Source organism: Elephas maximus, chromosome 4 (genome assembly GCF_024166365.1).
Source record: "Elephas maximus indicus isolate mEleMax1 chromosome 4, mEleMax1 primary haplotype, whole genome shotgun sequence".
NCBI classification, from domain to species: Eukaryota; Metazoa; Chordata; class Mammalia; order Proboscidea; family Elephantidae; genus Elephas; species Elephas maximus.
The window spans coordinates 22510461-22534725 of NC_064822.1; the positions used below are offsets into that span (position 1 = coordinate 22510461).

At 42.6% G+C, this 24265-nt stretch overlaps 1 pseudogene; it reads left to right on the plus strand.

Moving 5' to 3' along the window:
- The window catches only part of LOC126074835 (protein Shroom3-like), a 58094-nt pseudogene extending 38907 nt beyond the window's left edge, over positions 1–19187 (plus strand).
- Positions 19188–24265: the final 5078 nt, after the last annotated feature.

Genomic DNA, 24265 nt, shown 5'->3' on the forward strand with positions numbered 1-24265 from the left:
GTTACGAGAGTGGGGAGGGAGAGAGGGAGATGGGTATTCACTAATTAAATAGTAGACAAGAACTATTTTAGGTGACGGGAAAGACAACACACAATACAGGAGAGGTCAGCAAAACTGGACTAAATCAAAAGCAGCTTCCTAAATACAAAAGAACACTTGGAAGGCCAGAGTAGCAGGGGCGGAGGTCTGGGAACCATGGTTTCAGGGGACATCTAAGTCAATTGGCATAATAAAATGTATTAAGAAATCATTCTGCATCCCACTTTGGTGAATGACGTCTGGAATCTTAAACACTAGCAAGCGGCCATCTAAGATGCATCTATTGATCTCAACCCACCTGGAGCAAAGGAGAATAAAGAACACCAAAGACACAAGGTAATTATGAGCCCAAAAGACAGAAAGGGCCACAAAAACCAGAGACTACATCAGCCTGAGACTGGAAGAACTAGATATTGCCTGGCTACCACTGATGACTGCCCTGACAGGGGACACAACAGAGAATCCCTGATGGTGCAGAACAGTGGGATGCAGGCCTCAAGTGCTCATAAAAAGACCAGACTTAATGGTCTGACTGAGACTAGTGGAGCTCCTTTTAGCCCAAGATTGGAACCATTCCCAAAGCCAACTCTTCAGAAGGGGATTGGACTGGACTAAAAGACAGAAAAAGATACTGGTGAGGATGTTGCCGGTGCCTCTATGCCTTTGATTAAATAAGGGTCTTGCCTCTCAGTGGTCAAGAATGAACAGGTAAGGCGTGTAGAATTTTCCACATGGAATGCTTACCCCCATCTCCCAGAACAAAAGATTTGCACGGGTTTTTAAAGGTTTTTTGGGGGGGGAGGATTCATGTTTATTCAGAGGCATAGGCAGGGATCGCCCCCACCCCCGCCCCGCAAATGGCCCGTTTTGCTTGCGGGGGGCGGATAGGTTAACTAAGGTTCGCACACAGCAGCTTTTTAAGATGACTTTAAGACAGCATCTGTCCCGGAGGCTTCTGGGACCCATAGCAGGACTTATTATGGGGTGTCACACCTGTGCAGTCACCTGTTCCCGGAGTTCAATTCCCTAGCTGCGGCTTCAGCCCCTCACTGCCCATGGTGGAAAGTCACCCAGCGGTCACACTTAGATGTTCTGAGCATGTCGCTAGGGCTGGCTTCATCAGGCTGCTTCTGAAAGACAAATTTAAGGCAGTTTATGGGCTATTTTCTGATACTCTGCGGCACTGTTCTTGGGAATGGCTGTTTTTTTGCGCCCTGGTCTGTTTCCTGCTACTTTGTCACTTTGATTTGTTTATGTGAATTGCAGGAGATTTGGGGGTCCTTCTGTTCCCTGTCTTAAGGAGCGAGCTTCTTGGCTGAAGTAGACACTATGAGACTATGTGGGCAGCTCCTGTCTGGAGGTGAAATGAGAAGGCAGAGGGGGATAGGAGCTGGCTGAATGGGCACAGGGAATACAGGGTGGAGAGGAGGAGTGTGCTATCTCATTAGGGGGAGAGCAACTAGGAATATATAGCAAGGTGCATATAAATTTTTGTATGAAAGACTGACTTGGTTTGTAAATTTTCACTTAAAGCACAATTTAAAAAAAAAAAGAAGAAAAAAAAAGACAGACACCCTGAGAGGAAGAATTGTAAAAGTTTGAACGTTGTTATTATTTTTTAAAAATGAAAAAAGGTCATTTTGTTTGTGGGTTAACCAGTTGATTTTATTTTGTAGTGGACATAGAGAATTATGTATGATTGAGCTTTGTATTTTGTGAATAGCTTAATGAAAATGAAGAATTCCAAATATAAAAAAAAAAAGTATTAACCTATATAACTCAGCATTTTTAAGTTCCTGGTTCACATACTTATTTAGGGAAATTAGGAGGAAAGATAAATAATGCTTAGGGTTCTTGAGATGGATTAAGGCACCATCCCCAGCCATGGATCTGACTTCAGAAAGGCCTCTGATGTGCCAGTGAATCATCTACAATGACAAAAACTATACTCTTCATATTTTAATGTCTTTATCTTAAGCTGTTGTTATCGTTGCTGTGGTTAGTTGAAGTTGAGTAGATTCTGACCCATGAGGGGACCCTGTATGCTACAGAGAATTGTGACATAGGGTTTTCTTGGGTGTAATCATTAAAAAAAAAAAATACTGTTTAAAATGCAAAATGTCTTAATAGGTGGGGTAATATCTGAAACATCACCATTCAAGTAAGTATTTACAAAACTTCGCAAGTTAAACAATGGCAAGTACTGTAACAGAAGTGTCTTGGGCCTGCTTTCCTGAAAGTAGAGTCTGAGGTGGAATTGTTATGTAAATGATATATTGAGTGGATGCCCTCAGGTGCAACCTGTGTGGGAAGACAGGACAGAATATGGGAAGGAGAACCTCAGTCTGATCCTATGGAGAGGCTCTGGAGCAAGAAAGGCTCTAAGGAATTAAGGAGAGAGGTTGGTTTTTGTACCCCCAGAGGCCAGTCATTGATTACGCCTTCTATCTCCCACCCCTATTCTGTCTGTGTAATATGGAATCTCCCACTCTTGGACATTTCCAGTAAAGTTGGTTTCCAGTGCATCAGAGTAACTCCTGGGGGAGGTTATAGTTGTGAATGATCAGTAGCCTCGCTCTGAAGAGCAGAAGGAAAGGAGGAATGCATCACCATGACCACATACTACAAAAACTTGGACAAAATTCTGAGGAAACAGAAAGGAAAAAAAATTATTTTCAGCTGGTGAAGAGATAATTTTTTGGTCATTAGCATCATAATATGAGTAAGGTACTCAAGTTAAATTTTATAAAGGAGTGTTGGAGAGGGGAAGGAAAAAGGGAGGGAGAGAGGGAAGCAGAGAGGGAGATAAAGTATCAAAGGGAAAAAAGAGAATGGAATGGATTAATCAAAACCAAACCACCTTTTGCACAAAATATGACGAATCTGAAAATACCATGGCTTCGGTCAGGTGAGCCTTAGTCTTCAAAGTGTTGTCTTTGCTTTTGAACACACTAAAGAGTTCTTTTGCAACAGAATTGCCCAATGCAGTATGTTCTTTGAATTCTTATCATCTGCTTCCATGGGTGTTGATTGTAGATCTAAGTTATATGAAATCTTTCACCACTTCAATATTTTCTCCATTTATCGTGATGTTGCTCATTGGTCCAGTTGTAAGGGTTTTTGTTTTATGTTGAGGCATAATCCATATTGAAGGCTGTGGTCTTTGATCTTCATCAGTAAGTCTTCTTCGCTTACAGCATACAAGATTGTGTTATCTGCATATGGCATATAATTAGTGAGTCTTCTACCAACCCTGATACCACTATCTTCATCATACAGTCCAGCTTCTCAGGTTTTCTGCTCAGCAAACAGATTGAATCAGTATAGTGAAAGGATTCAACCCTGACCACACCTTTCCTGATTTTAAACCAGGCAGTATCCCCTTGTTCTTTTTGAACGGCTGTTTCTTTGTCTATGTATGTATGGGTTCTTCATAAAAAAAAAAATCATGGGCACAATTAATTGTTCTGGAGTTCCCATTCTTCTCAGTGTTACCCAAAATTTGTTATGATACACGCAGTCAAATGCCTTTGCATAGTCAATAAAACACAGGTAAACATCTTTCTGTTATTCTCTGCATTCAGCCAAGATCCATCTGACATCAGTAATGATGTCCCTCATTCCATGTCCTCTTTTAAATCTGGCTTGAATTTCTGGCAGTTTCCTGTGGATGTCCAGCTGGAACCATTTTTGAATTATCTTCAGCAAAATTTTACTACACATAAAGTGCATTGTTGTTGTTGTTGTTAGGTGCCATCGAGTTGGTTCCAACTCATAGCGACCCTACGTACAACAGAAGAAAACACTGCCCCGTGCTGCACCATCCCCACAATCTTTATGCTTAAGCCCATTGTTATGTCAATCCATCTTGAGACAAGTCTAGGACCCTGAGGTAAAATTAACCGTCTTGTGAACTTTTGTGAACAGAGGCTGTGAAATTTCCAAAGCAAACAAGACATGGCATAGGCCGCACACAAGGTAACCAGTATCTCAACCTGAGGCTAAATTTTAAACAATAAGCAACCATATGCCCCTTAACACTTCCGCTTAGGATTGTTTTTCAGGCAAACCAAATAAAACCAGAATCCTGCACAGGTGCAGAAATGATTTGGTTGACCGCTGGTTGTCCCCATCCCATAATGAGTCCTGCCTGGGAACCAAGAAACTTGTGTCCGGGAACTAAAATTGCAGGACATGCGGCACAACACAAAAGCTGGACCCAATTCAGAAGCAAGAGGTCCAACACCCACTTCCATGCTAAATCTCAGCCCGTCTTTCTTTTAAATATGCGCACTATTTCCCAGAATTTTAGTATGTATGACTTCCCTTTTACTGCATAGTATTAAACTTCTCCCAGCCCTTTTTTCTGAGAAACAGTGGTTTGAGAGTGATCTCCCTGTCTCCTACTCGCTGTGAGTATTAAACCATGCTTGCTTTAAATCCACTTGACTCTTAGTTATTCTTAATGAGAGCACAAGCAGCAGAACCATTGTATTCAGTAACAACCTCATTGAGGGTCTTCCTCTTCTTTGCTGACCCTCTACCAAGCATGATATCCTTCTCCAGGGACTGATCCCTCCTGACAACATGTCCAAAGTATGTGTCTTAGTCATCTAATGCTGCTGTAACAGAAATACCACAAATGGAGGGCTCTTACAAAGATAAATTTATTTTCTCACAGTCTGGTAGGTTACAAGTCCAAATCCAGGGCACTGGCTACAGGGGAAGGCTTCTCTCTTGGTTGGCTCTGCAGGAAGGTCCTCGTCCTCAGTCTTCCCCTGGTTGAGGAGCTTCTTAAGTGCAGGGACCCTGTGTCCAAAGGACATGCTCTGCTCCTTGTGCTGCTCTCTTGGTGGTATGAGGTCCCCAACTCTGTGCTTGCTGCCCTTTCCTTTTATCTCTTGAGAGAGAAAAGGTGGTGCAGGCCACACCCCAGGGAAAATCTTTTACATTGGATCAGGAATGTGGCCTGAACAAGGGTGTTACATCCCACCCTATCCCTCTTTAACCACAGGCAGAGATTATGATTTATAATACATAGGAAAATCACAAAAAGGAAAACAACCGCACATGGCCTTACCAAGTTGACAGATATTTTGGGGGGATACAATTCAGTCCATTACAGTATATGAGACATAGTCTCGCATTCCTTGCTTCTAAGAAGCAATTTGGTTGTCCATCTTCCAAAACAGATTTGTCCATTCTTTTGGTAGTCCACGGTATATTCAATATACCAACACCACAGTTCAAAGGTGCCAATTCTTCTTCAGTCTTCCTATTCATCGTCCAGCTTTCACATGCATGGGAGGAGATTGAAAACACCATGGCTTGTGTCTGGCACACCTTAGTTTTCAAGATGACATCTTTGCTTTTCAACACTTTAAAGCTGTCTTTTGCAGCAGATTGTCCCAATGCAATGTGTCTTTTGATTTCTTGACTACTGCTTCCATGGGTGTTATTGTGAATCCAAGTAAAATGAAATCCTTGACAACTTCAGTCTTTTCTCCGTTTATCATGATGTTGCTTATTGGTCCATTAGATACATTTAAGGTATGTTAGCAGGAAATAAGCCCTGGTAACCCACATGGACAGTGGGAACTCTACCACTGAATCACCAATGCCCCATTTAATGCCCTGTTTCCATGAAATAGTGACTTGAAAATTTAAAGGCCTATCCTGATTTCTCATCTAAACTGTAGACCAATATTTCCAAACGCTTATTCTGTACCTATCTGGATATCTTGTAGACTTTTCAAGGTGAACATTTCCTTTCCCCAACCTATACTGGTGTCCCTGGTATGGCACCGTCCGTTTACTGCACACCATCCTGGTCTTTCTTTCTGGCATTCCATATCTAGCTTGATCCCAAGTACTATTATCCTTAGAATTTACCACCTCCCCTCTTTCTACTAATTCTTTTATATGGATGGTTGTCTAAAGGCTACATTTCCTTTTGTCTCTTTCTAAAACATTCCCTACAGCAAGCTTTATCAAACTCAAAATAACCCTCGTTTTACAAATGAAATAATGGAAACTCCTATAGATCAATCATTGCTCACAGTCTATCACTGAGCCAATGGCAGAGTTGAATACAGAACTAAAAATTTTTTTAATTCATTTTAAAAAGACAATCTTGAAAAACTCTATTGCCCCTTCCCTTAATTCCTTTTTTATTTTATTGTGCTTTAGGTGAAAGTTTACATCACAAATTCGTTTCTCATTAAAAAATTTATACACAAACTGTTTTGTGACATTGGTTGCAACTCCCTGTTTCAATCTGGTGTTTAAGCACTCTTCCTGCTCCCTTTCCACACTTAGTTCTCTGTGTTCGTAGTCCAGTATTCCTGTTCCTTTCTGCCTTCTCGTCTTTGCTTTTGGGCAGATGTTACCCATTTGTTCTCGTATACTGGACTGAACTCACGTGTGTCATTATTTGTTTTATAAACCAAAAAAAAAAACAAAAACAAAAACCAAACCCACTGCCATCGAGTCGATTCCGACTCATAGCAACCATATAGGACAGAGTAGAATTGCCCCGTAGAGTTTCCAAGGAGCACCTGGCGGATACGAACTGCCAACCTCTTGGTTAAGAGCCGTAGCACTTAACCACTGTACCACCAGTGTTTCCAATAGGCCTGTCTAATATTTGGCTGAAAGATGACTTCAGGAGTGGCTTCAGTACTGAGTTAGCACAGTGTCCGGGGCCATAGTCTTGGGGACTCATCCAGTCTCTGTCAGACCAGTAAGTCTAGTCTTTTTTTGTGTGTGTGTGAATTTGCATGTTTTCCTACATTTTTCTCCTGCTTAGTCTGAGAACCTCTATTGAGATCCTTGTCAGAGAGGTTGGTGGTGGTAACCTGGCACCATCTAGTTCTGGACACAGATTGCTGGAAGCTGTGGTTCATGTGGTCCATTAGTCCTTTGGACTAGTATTTCCCTTGCATCTTTGGTTTTCTTTATTCTCCTTTACTCAGAAAGTGAAGGGACCAATAGATGAATCTTAGATGGCTGCTTGCAAGCTTTTAAGACCCAAGACTCTGCTCACCAAAGTAGGGTGGGTGTAGAAGCAGGTGTTTACAGAACTTCACAAGTTAAAGAATGGCAAGTACTGTTAACAGAAGTGTTTTGGGCCTGGTTTCCCGAAAGTAGAGTCTGAGATAGGATTCTTATGTAAATGGATATTGAATGGATGCCCTCAGGTGCAACCTGTACGGGCAGCCAGGAAAGAAGGAGAACCTCAGTCTGATCCCATGGAGAGGCTCTGGAGCAAGAAAGACTGCAAGGAAATGAGGAGAAAGGTTGATCTTTTGTACCCTAAATGAGTCAGTCATTGACTCCATCTTCTATCTTCTGTCCTGTTCCTGCCTGTGTAATTTGGAATCTTGCACTCTTAGGCATTTCCAGAGGAGTTGGCTTCCAGTGCATGAGTAAACCTGGGAGAAGTAACAGTTGCAAATCATCAGCAGCCTGACTCATAACGACAGAGGGAAAGGGGGAATGCATCACCATGACCATATACTACAAAAAACTTGGACAAAATGCTCTGAGGAAATAGAAATTAAAAAGATTCTTTTCACCTGGTGCAGAGGTAATTTTTAGGTCATTAACACCATAATGGAGCCCTGGTGGTGAAGTGGTTAAGTGATATGACTGCTAACCAAAAGATTGGCCCTTCAAATCCATCAACTGCTCCTTGGAAACCCTATGGGGAAGTTCTACTCTGTCCTTTAGGGTTGCTTTGAGTCGAAATTGACTCAACAGCAAAGAGTTTTTTTTTTTTTTTTGGAATGTCATAATATAAATAAGGTACTCAAGAGTATAAAGGAATGTAGAAGAGGAAAAGGGGAGAGGGAGGGAGAGCGGGAAGGAGAGAGAGAGAGAAAAATTGAAAGCATCAAAGGGAAAAATGGTAATGGAATGGGTTGACCAAAACCAAACAAGCTTTTGCATGAAATATGAGGCAATTGAAAATACCATGATTTGGATCAGGTTCATCTTAGTCCTCAAAGTGACATCTTTGCTTTTGAAGTCTTTAAAGAGTCCTTTTCCAACAGAATTGCCCAATGCAATATGTCATTTGATTTCTTGACTACTGCTTCCATGGTTGATGACTGTGGATCCAAGTAATATGAAATCCTTGACCACTTAGCTGTTTTCTCTGTTTATCATGATGTTGCTTATTAGCCCAGTTGTGAGGAGTTTTCTTTATGTTGAAGCGTAATCCATACTGAAGGCTGTAGTCTTTGATCTTCATCAGTAAGTGCTTCAAGGCCTCTTCTCCTGCAGCATGCAAGCTTATGTCATCTGCATATCGCAGGTTATTAATAAGTCTTCTACCAATCCTGATGTCACATTCTTCACCATATAGATGTTGACTAAATGTGAAATAGATGTAGAATAAATGTGCAATAATCATGGAATACATGTGGAATAGATGATGTGGGATAGATGTGGAATAGAGGAGGAATAGATGTGGAACAGAGGTGGAATAGTCTTGGAGAGGCATGGACTTGGGATAGACAATGTGGGATAGATGTAGAATGGGTGTGGAATGGATGTGGAAGAGACGGAATAGAGGTAGAGTAGATGTGGAATGGGGTGGAATAGATGTGGCACAGACGTGGAATAGATGAAGAATACATGCGAAATAGACAAGAATGGATATGGAATAAATGATGTGCAATCGATGTGGAACAGACAATGTGTAACATGCGAATAGACGTGGACTTGATTTGGTGTTGATGTGGGACAGAGGTGGAGTAGATTTGGAATCGATGTGGAATAGAGGTGGAATACATGTGGGATAGACATGGAATAGATGAGTAATACACATGGAATAGATAGGAATAAATGACGTGCAATATACATGGAATAGATGATGTGGAACATATGGAAGTGATGTGGATAGATGCGGTATAAATATGGAATAGATTTGGAATAGACGTGAAATAAAGATAGAATAAACATGAAATAGACGTGGAATAGACAATGTGGAGTAGATGTGGAATAGACTTGGAATAGGGGTAGAATAGATGTGTAATAGATGTGGCATAGATGTGGAATAGGTGAGGAATACATGTGAAATAGACATGCAATGGATGTGGAATAAGTGATGTGGAATGACATGGAATACACGATGTGGAACATACGTGGAAAAGAGTTAGAATTGAGGTGGAATAGTGTTGGAATAGACTTGGAATAGATGATGAAGGATAGATGTGGAATAGATGTGAAATGAATGTGGAATAGATGTGGAACATACGTGGAATAAGTCAAGCCTGGGATAGATGACATGGAATAGACGTGGAAAAGATGTGGAATAGATGATATGGAGTAGATGTGGGATAATTGTGGAATAGATGTGTAGTAGATGTGGAATAATTGATGTAGAATAGCTGTGGAATAATGATGTGGAACATATGTGGAATAGATATGGAATAGAGGTGGAAGGGTGGTGGAATACTTGTGGAATAGACATAGAATAGATGTTGAATAAACATGGAATAGGCATGGAATAAATGTGGAATAGATGTGGAATAGACGTGGAAGAGGTGGAAGAGAGGTGGAATAGATGTGGAAGAAACAATGTGGAATAGATGTTGAATAAATGTGGAATAGATATGGAATAGACATGGAATACATGAAAATAGATGTGGAATAGATGTGAAATAGAGGAGGAATACATGTGGAATAGACATGGAATAGAGGTGGAGTAGATATGGAATAGACGGTGTGGAATAAATATGGAATAGATGTGGAGTAGGTGTGGAATAGATGTGGCAGAGACATGCAATAAACAGAATAGCTGTGTAATAGACATGAAATAGTGTTGGAATAGAAGTGGAATAGAGGAGGAATGGACGTGGAATAGATGAGGAATACATCTGAAATAGACAGGGAACAGGAGGGGAATAAATGATGTACAATGGATGTGGAACTGATGATGTGAAACATATGGAATAGATGATGTGAAGCATGTGGAATAGATATGCAATAGATGTGTTATAGGTGCTACAGAGGTGGAAAAATGGTGGAATAGACATGGAATAGATGTGGAAGAGATGTGCAATATATGTGGAATAGGGGAGGAATACATGTGGCAGTATGTGGAACAGATGTTGAATAAACGTGGAATAGATGTGAAATAGAGGTAGAATAGATGTGGAATAGAAGTGGATATCATGTGGAATACAGGAGGTATAGATGTAAAATAGATGTGGAATAGTCTTGGAATAGAATTAGAATAGATGAGGAATACATGCGATATATATGGGAACAGAAGTGGAATAAATGATATGCAATGAACATGGAATAGACAAAGTGTGACATATGGAATAGATGTGGAATCATTATGGAAAAACGTGATATTGAGGTGGAATAGAGGTGGGATAGAAGTGGAATTGTGGTGGAATCAATGTGGAACAGATGATGTGGAACATATGTGGAATAGACACGGAATAGATGTGGAACAGACATGGTATAGATGTGTTAGAAAGGTGGAATACTGATGGGGTGGCATACAGATGAGGAATAGATGTGGAATTGACATGGAATAGATGACGTGTAAACTTGGGATGTTTGTGGAATAGGTGCCTATCAGGTGTGGAATAGACATGGAAGAGATGTAGAACAGATGTCAAAAAGACGTGGAAGAAATCATGTGAAATAGATGATGTGGAATATATGTGGAAATAGATGTGGAGTAGATATTGAATACAGGTGGAATAGTGGTAGAATAGACATGAACTAGATATGGAATAGATGTGGAATAGATGGTGTGTAATAGATGCAGAATAGAAGTTGAATAGAAATGGAATAGATATGAAATACATGTGGAATAGGCTTGGAATAGATGTAGAAGAGACCATGTGGGATAGATTTTGAATAGACATAGAATAGAAGATGTGGAATAGATGTGAAATAGAGCAGGAATAGAATTGGAATAGATGTGAAATAGTCATGGAATAGGTGTTGAATAGACTTAGATTAGATAGGGAATAGATGATATGGACTACATGTGGAATAGATGTGGAATAGTGGAAGAGATGCGAAGTAGAGGTAGAATGGATGTGTAATAGACAGAATAAAAGTGAAACAGTAGTGGCATAGACATGGAATAGATGTGGAACACACATGAAATAGATGTTGGACAGATATGGAATAAATGATGTGCAATGGGCATGGAATAGATGGTGTGGAATATATGTGGAATAGATATGGACTAGATGTGCTATAGAGGTGGAAAGAGGTGGAAGGAGGTGGTATAGAGGTGAAATACTGATGGAATAGACATGGAATAGATGATGTGGAGTAGACTTGGAATATTTGTGGAATAAATCATGTGGAGTAGACGATGTGGAATATATGTGGAATAGATATGGAATGTAGGTGGAATAGAGGTAGAATGAGGTGGAACAGAGGTGGAATAGTGGTGAAATAGATGACATGGAATAGAGGTGGAACAGATGTGGATAGGTGTGGAATAGACTTGGAATATACACAGAATAAATGATGTGGGAGAGATGTGAAATACAGGTAAAATAGTTGTGTAATAGATATGGAAGAGTAGTGGCATAGATATGGAATAGACATGGATTAGGTGAGGAATACACGTGAAATAGATATGGAACAGACTTGGAATAAATGATGTAGAAGTGAAATAGACAATGTGGAACATATGTGGAATAGATGTGTATAGAGGTGGAATAGGGGTTGAATAGACATGGAATAGATGTGGAATAGACATGAAATAGATGTGGAATAGACATGGAATAATGATGTGGAATAGATATGAAATAGATGTAGAATAGGTATGGAATACAGGTGAAATAGATGTGGAATATATGTGGAATAGAGGATGTGGAATTGATGTGCAATTGATTAGGTAAAATAGATGTGGGACAGATGTGGAATAGATGTGGAATAGACATGGGATAGACATGGAATAGATGTGGAATAGATGAGCAATATTTGAGGTGGAATAGAGGTGGATTAGGTGTGGAATCCCCCACGCAGCTGTTGGATTGTCATACTGGTAGGGCTTGAGCATTGCTGTGATGCTGGAAGCTATGCCACCAGCATTCAAATACCAGCAGGGTCAACCATAGTGGACAGTTTTCAGTTGAGCTTCTAGACTAAGACAGACTAGGAAGAAGGACCTGTTGGTCTACATCTAAAAAGAATTAGCCAGCAAAGGAGAATGAAGAACACCAAAGACACAAAGAAAATGTGAGACCAAGAGACAAAGAGGGTCAGCCTGAGACCAGAAGAACTAGATGGTGCCCGGCTACCACAAATGACTGCCCTGACAGGGAACACAACAGGGAATCCCTGATGGAACAGGATAAAAATGGGATGCAGATCTCAAATTCCAGTAAAAAGACCAGACTTAATGGTCTAACAGAGACTGGAGGGACGCCAGAGGTCATGGCCCTTGGACTCTGTCAGCCAAAAACGAAAACCATTCCCGAAGCCAACTTTTCAGAAAAAGATTAAACTGGACTATAAGACATAAAATGATACTGTTGAGGAGCGTGCTTCTTAGCTCAAATACACACACGAGATTACGTGGGCAACTCCTGTCTGGAGGAGAGATGAGAAGGCAGAGGGGGACAGGAGCTGGTTGACAGGACACAGGAAATACAGAGTGGAGAGGAGGAGTGTGCTGTCACATTATAGGAAGAGCAACTAGGGTCACATATCAATGTATGTATAAGTTTTTGTATGAGAAACTGACATGAATTGTAAACTTTCACTTAAAGCACACACAAAAAAGAATTAGCTAGTGAAAACCTTATGAATAGAAGTGGAACATTGATATAGTGCCCAAAGATGAGCCCCTCATGTTGGAAGGCACTCAAAAGATGACTGGGGAAGAGCTGCCTCCTCAAAGTAGAGTCAATCTTAATGATGTGGATGGAGTCAAGCCTTTGGGACTTTCATTTGCCGATGTGGCATGGCTCAAAATTAGAAGAAACAGCTGCAAACATCTATTAATAACTGGAATGTGGAATGCAGGAATATTAATCTAGGAAAATTGGAAATCATAAATTAAATGGAACACATAAAGGTTGATATCCTAGGCATTAGTGAGCTAAAATGAACTGCTATTGGCCATTTTGAATTGGACAATCATATGGTCCACTATGCCAGGAAAGACAAATTGAAGAGGAACACTATTACATTCATTGTCGAAAAGAACATGTCAAGTCCTATCCTGAAGTACAACACTGTCAGTAATAGGATAATATCCATACGTCTACAAGGAAGACCAGTTAATACAACTATTATTCAAATTTATGCACCAAACAGTAATGCCAGACTAAGAAACCAAAGATTTTTTACCAACTTCTGCAGTCTGAAATTGACTGAATATGCAATCAGGATGCACTGATAATTACTGGTGATTGGAATGCAAAAGTTGGAAACAAAGAAGGATTGGTTGTTGGAAAATATGGCCTTGGTGATAGAAATGATGCTGGATGATAGAGTTTTGCAAGACCAATGACTTCCTTACTGCAAATACCTTTTTTTCACAAACATAAATGGTGACTATACATGTGGACCTCACCAGATGGAATACAGAGGAATCAAATCGACTATATCTGTGGGAAGACATGATAGAAAAGCTCAATATCATGTGCCAGAACAAGGCCAGAGGCAGACTGCGAAACAGACCATCAATTACTCATATGCAAGTTCGAGCTGAAACAGAAGAAAATTAGAACAAGTCCATGAGAGCGAAAGTATGATCTTGAGCATATCCCACCTGAATTTAGAGACCATATCAAAAATCAATTTGATATGTTGAACATAAATGACTAAAGACCAGATGAGTTGTGGAATGACATCAAGGACATCACACATGAAGAAAGCAAGAGGTCATTAAAACACAGGAAAAAAAGAAAAGACCAAAATGGATGTCAGAAGAGACTCTGAAACTTGCTCTTGAACATTGAGTAGCTAAAGCAAAAGGAAGAAATGATGAAGTAAAAGAGCTGAGCAGAAGATTTCAAAGGGCAGCTCAAGAAGACAAAGTAAAGTATTATAATGACATGTGCAAAGAACTGGAGATAGAAAACCCAAAGGGAAGAACATGCTCTGCATTTCTCAAGCTGAAAGAACTGAAGAAAAATTCAAGCCTCGAGTTGCAATATTGAAGGATTCTATGGTGAAAATATTAAACCATGCAGAAAGTATCAAAAACAGATAGAAGGAATACACAGTCACTATGCCAGAAAGCACAATGGAATGGGAATTCCAGAACACTTAATTGTGCTCATGAGGAAACTTTACATAGATCTAGAGGCAGGTGTTCGGACAGAACAAGGGGATACTGATTGGTTTAAAGTCAGGAAAGGTGTGCGTCAGGGTTGTATTCTCTCACCATACCTATCCAATCTGTATGCTGAGCAAATAATACGAGAAGCTGGACTATATGAAGAAGAATGGGGCATCAGGATTGGAGGAAGACTCAGTAACAACCTGCGTCAGGCAGAGGACACAAACTTGCTTGCTTGAAAGTAAAGAGGACTTGAAGCACTTACTAATGAAGATCAAAGACCACAGCCTTCAGTATGGATTGCACCTCAACATAAAGAAAACAAAAATCCTCACAACTGGACCAATAAGCAACATCATAATAAACGGAGAAAAGACTGAAGTTGTCAAGGATTTCATTTTACTTGGATCCAGAATCAACAGCCATGGAAGCAGCAGTCAAGAAATCAAAAGACATATTGCACTGGGTAAATCTGCTGCAAAGGACCTCTTCAAAGTGTTGAAGAGCAAAGATATCACCCTGAAGACTAAGGTGCGCCTGACCCAAACCATGGTATTTTCAATCGCATCATATGCATATGAAAGCTGGTCAATGATTAAGGAAGACCGAAGAAGAACTGATGCCTTTGAATTGTGGTGTTGGCGAAAAACATTGAGTACACCATGGACTGCCAAAAGAACAAACAAATCTATCTTGGAAGAAGTGCGGCCAGAATGCTCCTTAGAGGCAAGGATGGTGAGACTGCTTCTTACATACTTTGGACATGTTGTCAGGAGGGATGAGTCCCTGGAGAAGGACATCATGCTTGGCAGAGTACAGGGTCAGCAGAAAAGAGGAAGACCCTCAACAAGGTGGATTGACACAGTGGCTGCAACAATGAGCTCAAGCATAACAACGATTGTAAGGATGGCTCAGGACCGGGCAGTGTTTTGTTCTGTTGTGCTTAGGGTTGCTATGAGTTGGAACCAGCTCGATGGCACTCAACAACAACATATGGTATTTTATTATACTTTTCCAGAAAGACAATCAGTTGAGTCAGCACCATTTATTAAATAAGTCATAATTTTTCCTAGTTGAAATATCAACTCTGTATTCATGGCTATTAGGATCTCCCTATAAATTTTCTATTTTGTTCCACTGGTCTATTTCTCAGTTCCTAGTATACACTCTGGTGATGCAGTGGTTAAGAGCTACAGCTGCTAACTAAAAGGTCAGCAGTTTGAATCCATCAGGTGCTCCTCGGAAACTCTTTGGGGCAGTTCTGCTCTGTCCTATAGGGTTGCTATGAGTTGGAAATCGACTCGACAGCAACAGGTTTGGTTTTCTTGTTTAGTATAACATATTAATTTGATCTACGGCTGCACTTACTATCTTTTTTTCATATTTTGATTGTCTTTATTCTTTGGTATAAGGAGACCTGGTGGTGTGATGGTTAAGCACTTGGCTGTTAACCAAAAGGTTAGGGGTTCGAACCCACCCAGCAGCTCTACAGGACAAAGACCTGGGGATCTGCTTATGTAAAGATTACAGCTCCCTTCCCTCCCCCACCCCAAAAAGAAAAAAACCCTAGGGGCCAGTTCCGCTGTATATACTAATCAACAGACAACAATGTTGATATTGTAATGGGAATCACATTATATATATATATATACTTTTGTTTGACGAGTCTTCCTGTTCTGGAATGGGCATTTTTTTGCATTCAATCAGGTTTTGTTTTATTTACTTCAACAGATTGTTTTCTTCATACAGGTCCCTTACTATTTCTATCAAAACATTTCCCTAAGTATCTTAATTGTTTTTGACGTTGTTCGGTACAATCAAATAGCAGAGGAAAGAGAATAGTCTATCCTTCCCATTTCCATTTTTTGGGTGCTTATTTCTGGTTGGAAATATACCACTGATTTTGGTATATTTGTCCTGTATCCTGCCACTTTCTCAGCAATTTTATATTAGTCTTCTAGGTTTGCAATTATATCAGCATTAAAAAAAAGTCTTTGAATCTTTTAATATTTACCCTTGTTATTTAAAATTCCTGGCTTATGCATTCACCATCAAAACCATATTCTGTGATAGAAGTAATTATAGCTATCTTTCTTTAGCTACAAATTTTAACAAAATGAATTGAATATTTTGTAGTTTATCCCACAACGACGTTTTGGGATAATTTGTTGTGCACCAATAGATAACTAATACATTGACCTTGCCAACCATGATTGTATTTAACTTCATGGGCAAGTTGGGGAGTGTTTCATCTTCTTCTATTCTTTGACGGATCCTGTCTAAGACCAGGATTATCTGTTCTTTGCATATTTCATGAAATCTGCCGAAAGCCATCCAGCCCTGTTATTTTCTTTGTAGGTAGATTTTTAACTACTAATCCATTTTTGACTCAATGGCAACTAACAACGACAACAACAATCCATTTTGCTTAATGGTTATAGGAATCTTCTGGCAATAATTTATTAGACAAGTTTCCAATATGTGCTCTAGGCTGCTAGAAACCCATCTTTAAAGATTACATGGATCTTCACTCTTTCCAGCCTTATCCAAACCCATTAATCAATCCCAGATTTTCCCCATTTCTGCGAAGGCCGTTTCCTGCATCCACTTCTGGTACCAGTTCCCTCATCTCAAACTTAGTATTTTTCTGAAAAGAAATGAACAGTATGCTGTCCAAGCTGTGTTGTGTCCACAGCCTCCTGGAGTCCAAAATAGGGAGGATACAGTCTTCAAATATTCTTTTATTTTCTATTTTTGTCTGTACTTATTAATTTCTTTTTCATATCTCATCCTAATTGTTTTAAAGTTGTGCTTTTCATGTCTGGGTTTGAAATCCAGCCTTTGTGTGGGGTGTGGTGTGGTGTCCAGTTGCATCATCAAAAGAACACATTTTTCACAAGGGTGGGGGTGGGGAGGGTGCTGACACGTTGCGGGGATGGCAACCAATGTCACGGAACAATTTGTGTACGAGTTGCTGAATGGCAAACTTATTTACTATGTAAATTTTCACCTAAAGCACAAAATGTTACACACACACACACACTCACATTTTGGAACTAAAAGGCAAGGAGAGGCAGTTGGGGCGGTTGGGGCGGCCACAGCGGGTGCTGCGCGCGGAAAGAGGGGGACTCTAGGGCTTCACGGGGTCCTGGGCCCAGCCCGGCTGGCAGGGGACGGAGCCTGGGTCGTGTGCCTTTGGCGAAGGTCCAGCTCGCCTCATACCTGCCAGCTCGCCGTCAGCCCCCGCCCTCATCCCTCTGGGTCTCCCCCGCCAGTCTTCTCATTGCTACCGCTAAAATTCAGGGGGAAGCCAACGCCACGGAGGGGGCGGTCCGGGAAGTGGACTTCAGGAGCCCCAGGCGCACCCGCCCGCAGCACTTCCACTGCGAAAGGAGGGAGACAGTGGAGGGGTCGGTCAGCTGTCTGGTATCCCTCTGACGCCAGGTAAGGGTGCCCAACCCAGTGCCGTGGAGTCGATTCTGACTCATAGCGACCCTATAGGACGGAGTAGAACTGCCCCATAGAGTTTCCAAGGAGCGCCTGGTGGATTTGAACTGCCGACCCTTTGATTAGCAGCCATAGTTGCAATCGCACGTGGGCTTCTAAATCCACCCACAGGAGGCCCCAGAGGTGCACTTCCGGGAGGAAAAGACCATGCCACGGAGGCGACACTGCCAGGTGGACCCGCTCTCTCCAGGCTGGACTCACCGCCTGCACTGTACTGGGATGAGTCCTCCCAAGGGCTCACCCCTAGATTGAGGGCCGCAACCAGACCTTGTGGATCCCCAGGCTCCCAGAGCTGCAGCACGGAACGGGGAAGGTGAGTTAGTGCTTCCAGAGCCCCGCCCCGGCAGCAGTTCCTCCTGCAAGCGACCCATTTGCCAACCTGATTTTTTTGCACTCTTTTTCTGCCACCCTGGCATTCTGCAACAGACGCTGCAGGGAGAGTTGGTTCATGAAGCTGCTTTGCACTGAGGTCCCAGGCCTGTGCATTCCCAGCACGAGGTTCAATGATTTTAATTGGATGGTTTCTTTCCAATGACATGTTTTCCTAGATTTTCTTCTCAGCCCTGTTTCTTTGTTCTTTTCCTCCCGCCTCCATTTCACTGGCTCCTGTGACATCTATCAGTTCTTTTGCCCCCACCCTCCCGTGACCCTGCCACTGTAGACCCCACCCTGTAAGAGGCCCGTGGAAGGTGCTAGAGAGTGGTCCACCGGCCTCCAGCTGCTCAGGAACTTGGGGAGGAAGTCCCTAGGTATCTACACTTCTGAGAAGCTCTTCAGATAATTCTGGTCCTGATGAAATGGAAGGATTTATTTTAGAGGTCAGCTGTGAGCAGGACCCCTCCTGAGCATGGCTGTGGCAGATTTACCACATACCCCTCTACTTTGCTCAGTTTAGGGGGAGACAGAGAAGAATATGGCAGCACTAAGCTGCAAGGATTTCCTGCAGCAAAGCCTGCCCTGGTCTGGTCTAGGGAGTTTGTTTCCCCCTCTCATCACGAGCTGTGAGGAGACTGTTCTGAGCTCAGACTAAAGAGGAATTAACAAAATGAGCTTCAAACAATAAATGCCTGCTTGGAGCCCTAGTTGCTAAAAAAGGGAGAGGGGGAGGTAGGACAAGAACACAAAGGATGTGAAATGAGCTTCCTCTTTTGCCACCCTGCCTGGTCCCAAACTTTCTCATCTACCTCCCAAGACTGTATGAACTGATTTCAGATCCTGGAATAAAGATCCCCAGGAATATCGCTGCTTTCGCCCGGTGACCGTTTCCCCAATGCTGGTTGGAATAAGGCCTGAGAATCCTCCAGGGGCTGCCCAGGCCTGTGTACTGGACGTTCAACACACCGAGGTTCAGAACCACTGAATTTTCCAACACCTGGGCATGACCCCAGGGACCTGACCCTGAGGGTGCTGAGACTTTCTAAAGTCAATACTACCACCCTGCTCTGCAGGTTCTCCCCATCTGAGCCTAAGGATCAGTCAGGCCTTATGTCCTCTCAGCAGCGTTTCTGTTAAAGGACACGTAAGGGTACTGTAAGGAGCCCTGGTGGTGCAGTGGTTAAACTGCTCAGCTGCTGACCAAAAGGTTGGTGGTTCAAACCTGCCAGCCACTCCACGGGAGAAGATGTGGCAGTCTGCTTCTTTGAAGATTTACAGCCTTGGAAACCCTATGGGGCAGTTCTACTCTGTCCTGTAGGGTTGCTGTGAGTTGGAATTGACTCACTCACTGGCAATGGGTTTGGGTTTTTAAGGGCACTGTGGATTTGTGCTCTGCACCCTCTGAAAGGTGCAAGGAGCTACTGAAAGGACACCATTGTAACTGGCAAAGGCCACAGCCCATGGTGCTGAGGGAAAGCTGGGAGAGAGAGAGAGGTAGATGAGTTAGAAAGGACTGGCTCTGTAGGCAGCCAGAGGCCAGGGTGACCTGAAGCCACAAAGTTGACCCAAGATGAAAAGCTTCAAACCTGTGGCTACTGAGCCTACTTCTTCTTTCATAGAAGAAAGTCTTACCCTGCTTTTATTGGCTGGGCCTGAAAGGCCTTTGCTTTAACATGAACGAGACTCCAAAGCCTCTTGGTGCAAAGGATGGCCCAGAAGGGTCTGCCAACCACACCCCATCCTTCCCGCAGGTCCGAGGGCCAGGAATTTCAGCCTTCCAGCTCCTCCACTGATTTAGTGACTTGGAACAGGATTTCACTGAAGCTCAGATGTGACGTAGATTGGAAATCCTCCTGGGTTCTTGTCTCACAGCTGATCACCTGATTCCTAGTTTTATTACAAAACTTAGGTATGGGATGAGAAGAGGAGATTGTGGAAAGCCTGGCATCTTAGTACCGGTTTTATTTTATTGAGGAGAGAAGAGGTGAAAAGAAGGCAGCATTTACTGTGCCCTTTTACGTGACTCTCACAAAATCCTCACAAAGACCCTCGCAGGTAAGGACTGGTGGGAAGTGCCTTGCTTTTCTTTTTAGACTTTATCCTGAGGCACTTTGATTACAGAGCACATATGAAGTATTTTTCACTCAGGGAAGCATTCTAATTCTTACCTAGACTGTAGCCAGAACGACAACACGTTAAGTACTAAGCTTGGTACTTACGTGAATGGTGACCTGCAGGCCTGTGGGAAGGTTCACACATACATTCCCAGATACTCCTGTTGTTCCACACATCTTTGAAATGCTTCTCTGGGGAAGGCCTTCGGGGCTGCTTCCTGGCCACATGGGAATTCAGTCCCGTTTTTCTGTTAAAACAGCTTATTTGGGGTCCAAAATGATATTAACCCGTGTCTCATTTCCAAGGCCTCTCCTGTGAGTGTAAGAAAATATGTGAATTCTTAGAAAACCCTGCAAGAAAGGCACTTTTTAAATTCAGTATTTTTTAAACCAATAAACTCATTTTTACTGAAAAAGGAGGAAAAAAAATGCCACGGGGGCGGGGAGGGGGAAGATATTTGCAATGAACGTAACTACCTAAGGATAGGTATTCAGAATATATTAAGATCCCTCTCAGTGAATAAAGGCAAAACCTCAATGGAGAAGAGTCACTAGAAGGCAGATTTTAGAAGAGGCTCCTAAAATGGCCTATAAAAACAGGCTTCTCAGAAGTAATCAGGGATGTGCACAGAGACTGCACAGAATAGTCCTTTCTACCCATGGGGAGCAGTCCAGGGCCAGACCCCTGAATGAACATGACTTATGAAGCTATGACTGAGAAAAGAGGATCAGCCTATACCACCACTGGTGCCCACTCGGCGTCCCGCATGTCTTTGATCAGAGCTGCCCAGAACACTTTGGTTCTGCTTCTGGTTAAATGAAAAAACCACATGAACTTATGGGGTGCAGTTTGGAGAGTATTTCCCTTAGTTCAACTTCTTGAAACAGGTGTCTGCTGCCCAAGAGGAGAAAATCAAAGGGAAAACCCATGCAGTGTACAGGTGGACTGACCAACTGTCCATCTCCCTGGGACCAGCCCTGAAATCCTGTAGCCTATTTCAAGGTGGCACAGCCTGGCAGTATTAAGAGGGAAATCTGCATGGTTCCCTGAGATGAGCTCCCAGCTCTGCCCCTGCCCTGGCCCATTCCAGCACCACCTCTGGCCCCCCGAATCTAGGACTTGAAAAGAGGACTTAGATGTGACTAATTAGCTTACTATTTAAAACTCATTGCCAAAATCCATTTCCTCAGTAAGGATTAACCTCAGCACCCATTTAAAATTGCAATCGGCAAACTCTTCCCTTGCATTCACACTCACGTACTTCCTAACCCTGCCCTATTTTATTACTAGCACTTATCACCTTTAACTGTATTAGTCACATAGTGCTGCTATAACAAAAATACCACAAGTGGATGGCTTTAGCAAAGAAAAATTTATTTTCTCACAGTCTAGTAGGCTAAAAGTTCAAATTCAAGTTGTCAGCTCCAGGGGAAGGCTTTCTCTCTCTGTCAGCTCTGGAGGAAGGTCCTAGTCAACAATCTTCCCCTTACTAGGAGCTTCTCCCTGCAGGAACCCCTGGTCCAAAGAATGCACTCTGCACTCGGCACTGCTTTTTTGGTGGTATGAGATCCCCAACTCTCTGCTTGCTTCCCTTTCCTTTTATCTCTTGTAAGATAAAAGGTGGTGCAGGCCACACCTCAGGGAAACTCCCTTTACATTGAATCAGGGATATGACCTTAGTAAGGGGGTTACAATCCCACCGTAATCCTCTTTAACATAAAATTACAACCACAGAATGGAGGACAACTACACAATACTGGTAATCATGGCCTAACCAAGCTGACACATATTTTGGAGGGCACAGTTTGATCCATGACATTCCACCCTTTGGCCCCCCAGAATTCATGTCCTTACTACGTGTAAGACACATTCACCCCATCATATCATAGCAAAAGTCTTACAACAACTCCAAGTCCAGAATCCAAAAATTCCTCTTTATTTGTGAAGTCTAGAATACAAGTTATCTGCTTCCAAATACAATGGCAGAACCGGCACAAGCTAGACATTTCCGTTACAAATGGGAGAAACTGGAGGAAAAGAAAGGATAACAGGCACCAAGAAAGTTAACAGAACACATTGCATTAGCCCTAAAGGCTTTGTAAATAATCCTCTGTTCTCTGAGACCATTTATACAGTGGCCCTGCCCTCCAGATTCTAGGTATTGGCCACACTCTCCAGATTCTGAGTGGAGGCCCTGGGCTTCGGCTCTGCCTTCCAGGCCCCCTGGGATGCAACTCTGCTCCCTTGGCTTTAGGCACACCATTTTCTTAGTCTATCTGAGTGGCGACTCCATGCTTAGAAACACCAGAAGCCATGACACCACCCTTTGAAAACCCAGAGGTCGTGACCATACCTTTTGAGACTGAGGCAGCTCAGCTTCCTGAACTCCTTATCTTGTCAGCTTCTGCTTCCTGGTTTCTTGGCTCCTCGCCCCTCAGGCCTCACGCTCGCATCTGTCCTGCTGGAGCAAGTGTCCCAAAGCTCTGTTGCTCCACTGGTAAGTGCCTGGAGGCACCCCACCCTGCCAATAAAATTTGGCTGGAAGGCACTCAGCTCTCTTGCTCCATAGGTCAGCAAGCCTAGCTCCATCAATAAGTGCCCAGAGGCACCCCACTCCACCAGGAAGCCTCCTGCACACAGCCCTCAGCTCTCTCACTTCGTGGGTCGGGTCCAGCACTGTCTGGCACTGGTCTCCTGGTTCTGCTGCTGCCAGTTCACTGCTGCTGCCAGTCCTCTGCTGCTGTTTCTCACCATCTGCTCCTTCTCCGGTGTTAACAGTTCTTCTCACTTCCTTCTGAGTCTTCTATCCGTTCACAGTTCCAAAACCACTTTCACATTTTAGGCATCTGTTAGAACAGCACCCCATTCTCTTGGTACCAATTTTTGTATTAGTTATCTGGTACTGCTATAACAGAAGTACTACAAGTGAATGGCTTTAACAAAGAGAAATTTATTTTCTCACAGTCTAGAAGGCCAGAAGTCCAAATTCAGGGCATCAGCTCGGGGGGAAGGCTTTCTGTCTCTGTCAGTTCTGGAGGAAGGTCCTTATCGTCAATCTTCCCTAACCCTGCCCTAATTTATTACTAGCACTTATCATCTTTAATGTATTAAATATTTCCTAGTTTATTAAATTTATTATCTATTGTCTCCCCAATAGAATATAAGCTTAGTGAGGACAGGAATTTTTGTGTGCCTTATGCACTGATGTATCTGCAGGTCAAAGAACACTGCCTAGTGTACTATGTTTTAGGTAGTTAAATATTTGTGGAATGGATGCGTGAATCCAAAGAAAGACAACTCAAACTGGGAAACTCTCTCCTATCTCTTCTCTTCAGTAATGGGGCAACTGAAGATACTGTCACTGTCTCTGGGAAATACTGATGGGGCAGTTTGTGGATGACAGGGCCCTGCTGAATCCCTGCCTACCCTCTATCAGAGTCCCTGTGGCCCCTTGGAAGGCTTCCTCTGCCACTTCAGGTCTGACCTCCAAGTACAACTGTCACATCTCTGGTGTCTCCAGGGTTTTTTATGCCTCTCACTTGAGGCTGAAGCTATAGTTTGGGATTTCCTGATTACTCTTTAAGCTGGAGACAAGCAAGCAAAATGCTCCATGCTCCCTCCCACCACTGAGATTCAAGTTGACACCCCTCACCCAGGGTCCAACCAACATCACCTCTTTTCTGTTCCTTTGAGCACTCTCTTCATCTGGTCTTCTGATGTCAGCAAGGGTCAGAGAGCCCCATGGAAAGAAAGAAGGACCCCTTTTATGTCAAATCTGTGCCCCAAAACAGACACCAGACCCATTAGAAAATCTCAAGTCCATAGATCTTCTCATCAAAGATATCTCAGAGGTGCGCCCTGTAGAAGAACTCTGGGCTGACTGCAGGTCGTGGAGCCTCACCAGGTCTAGGAAGAGGGAGTCGCAAGTTGGGCCTGCATGGACCAAGG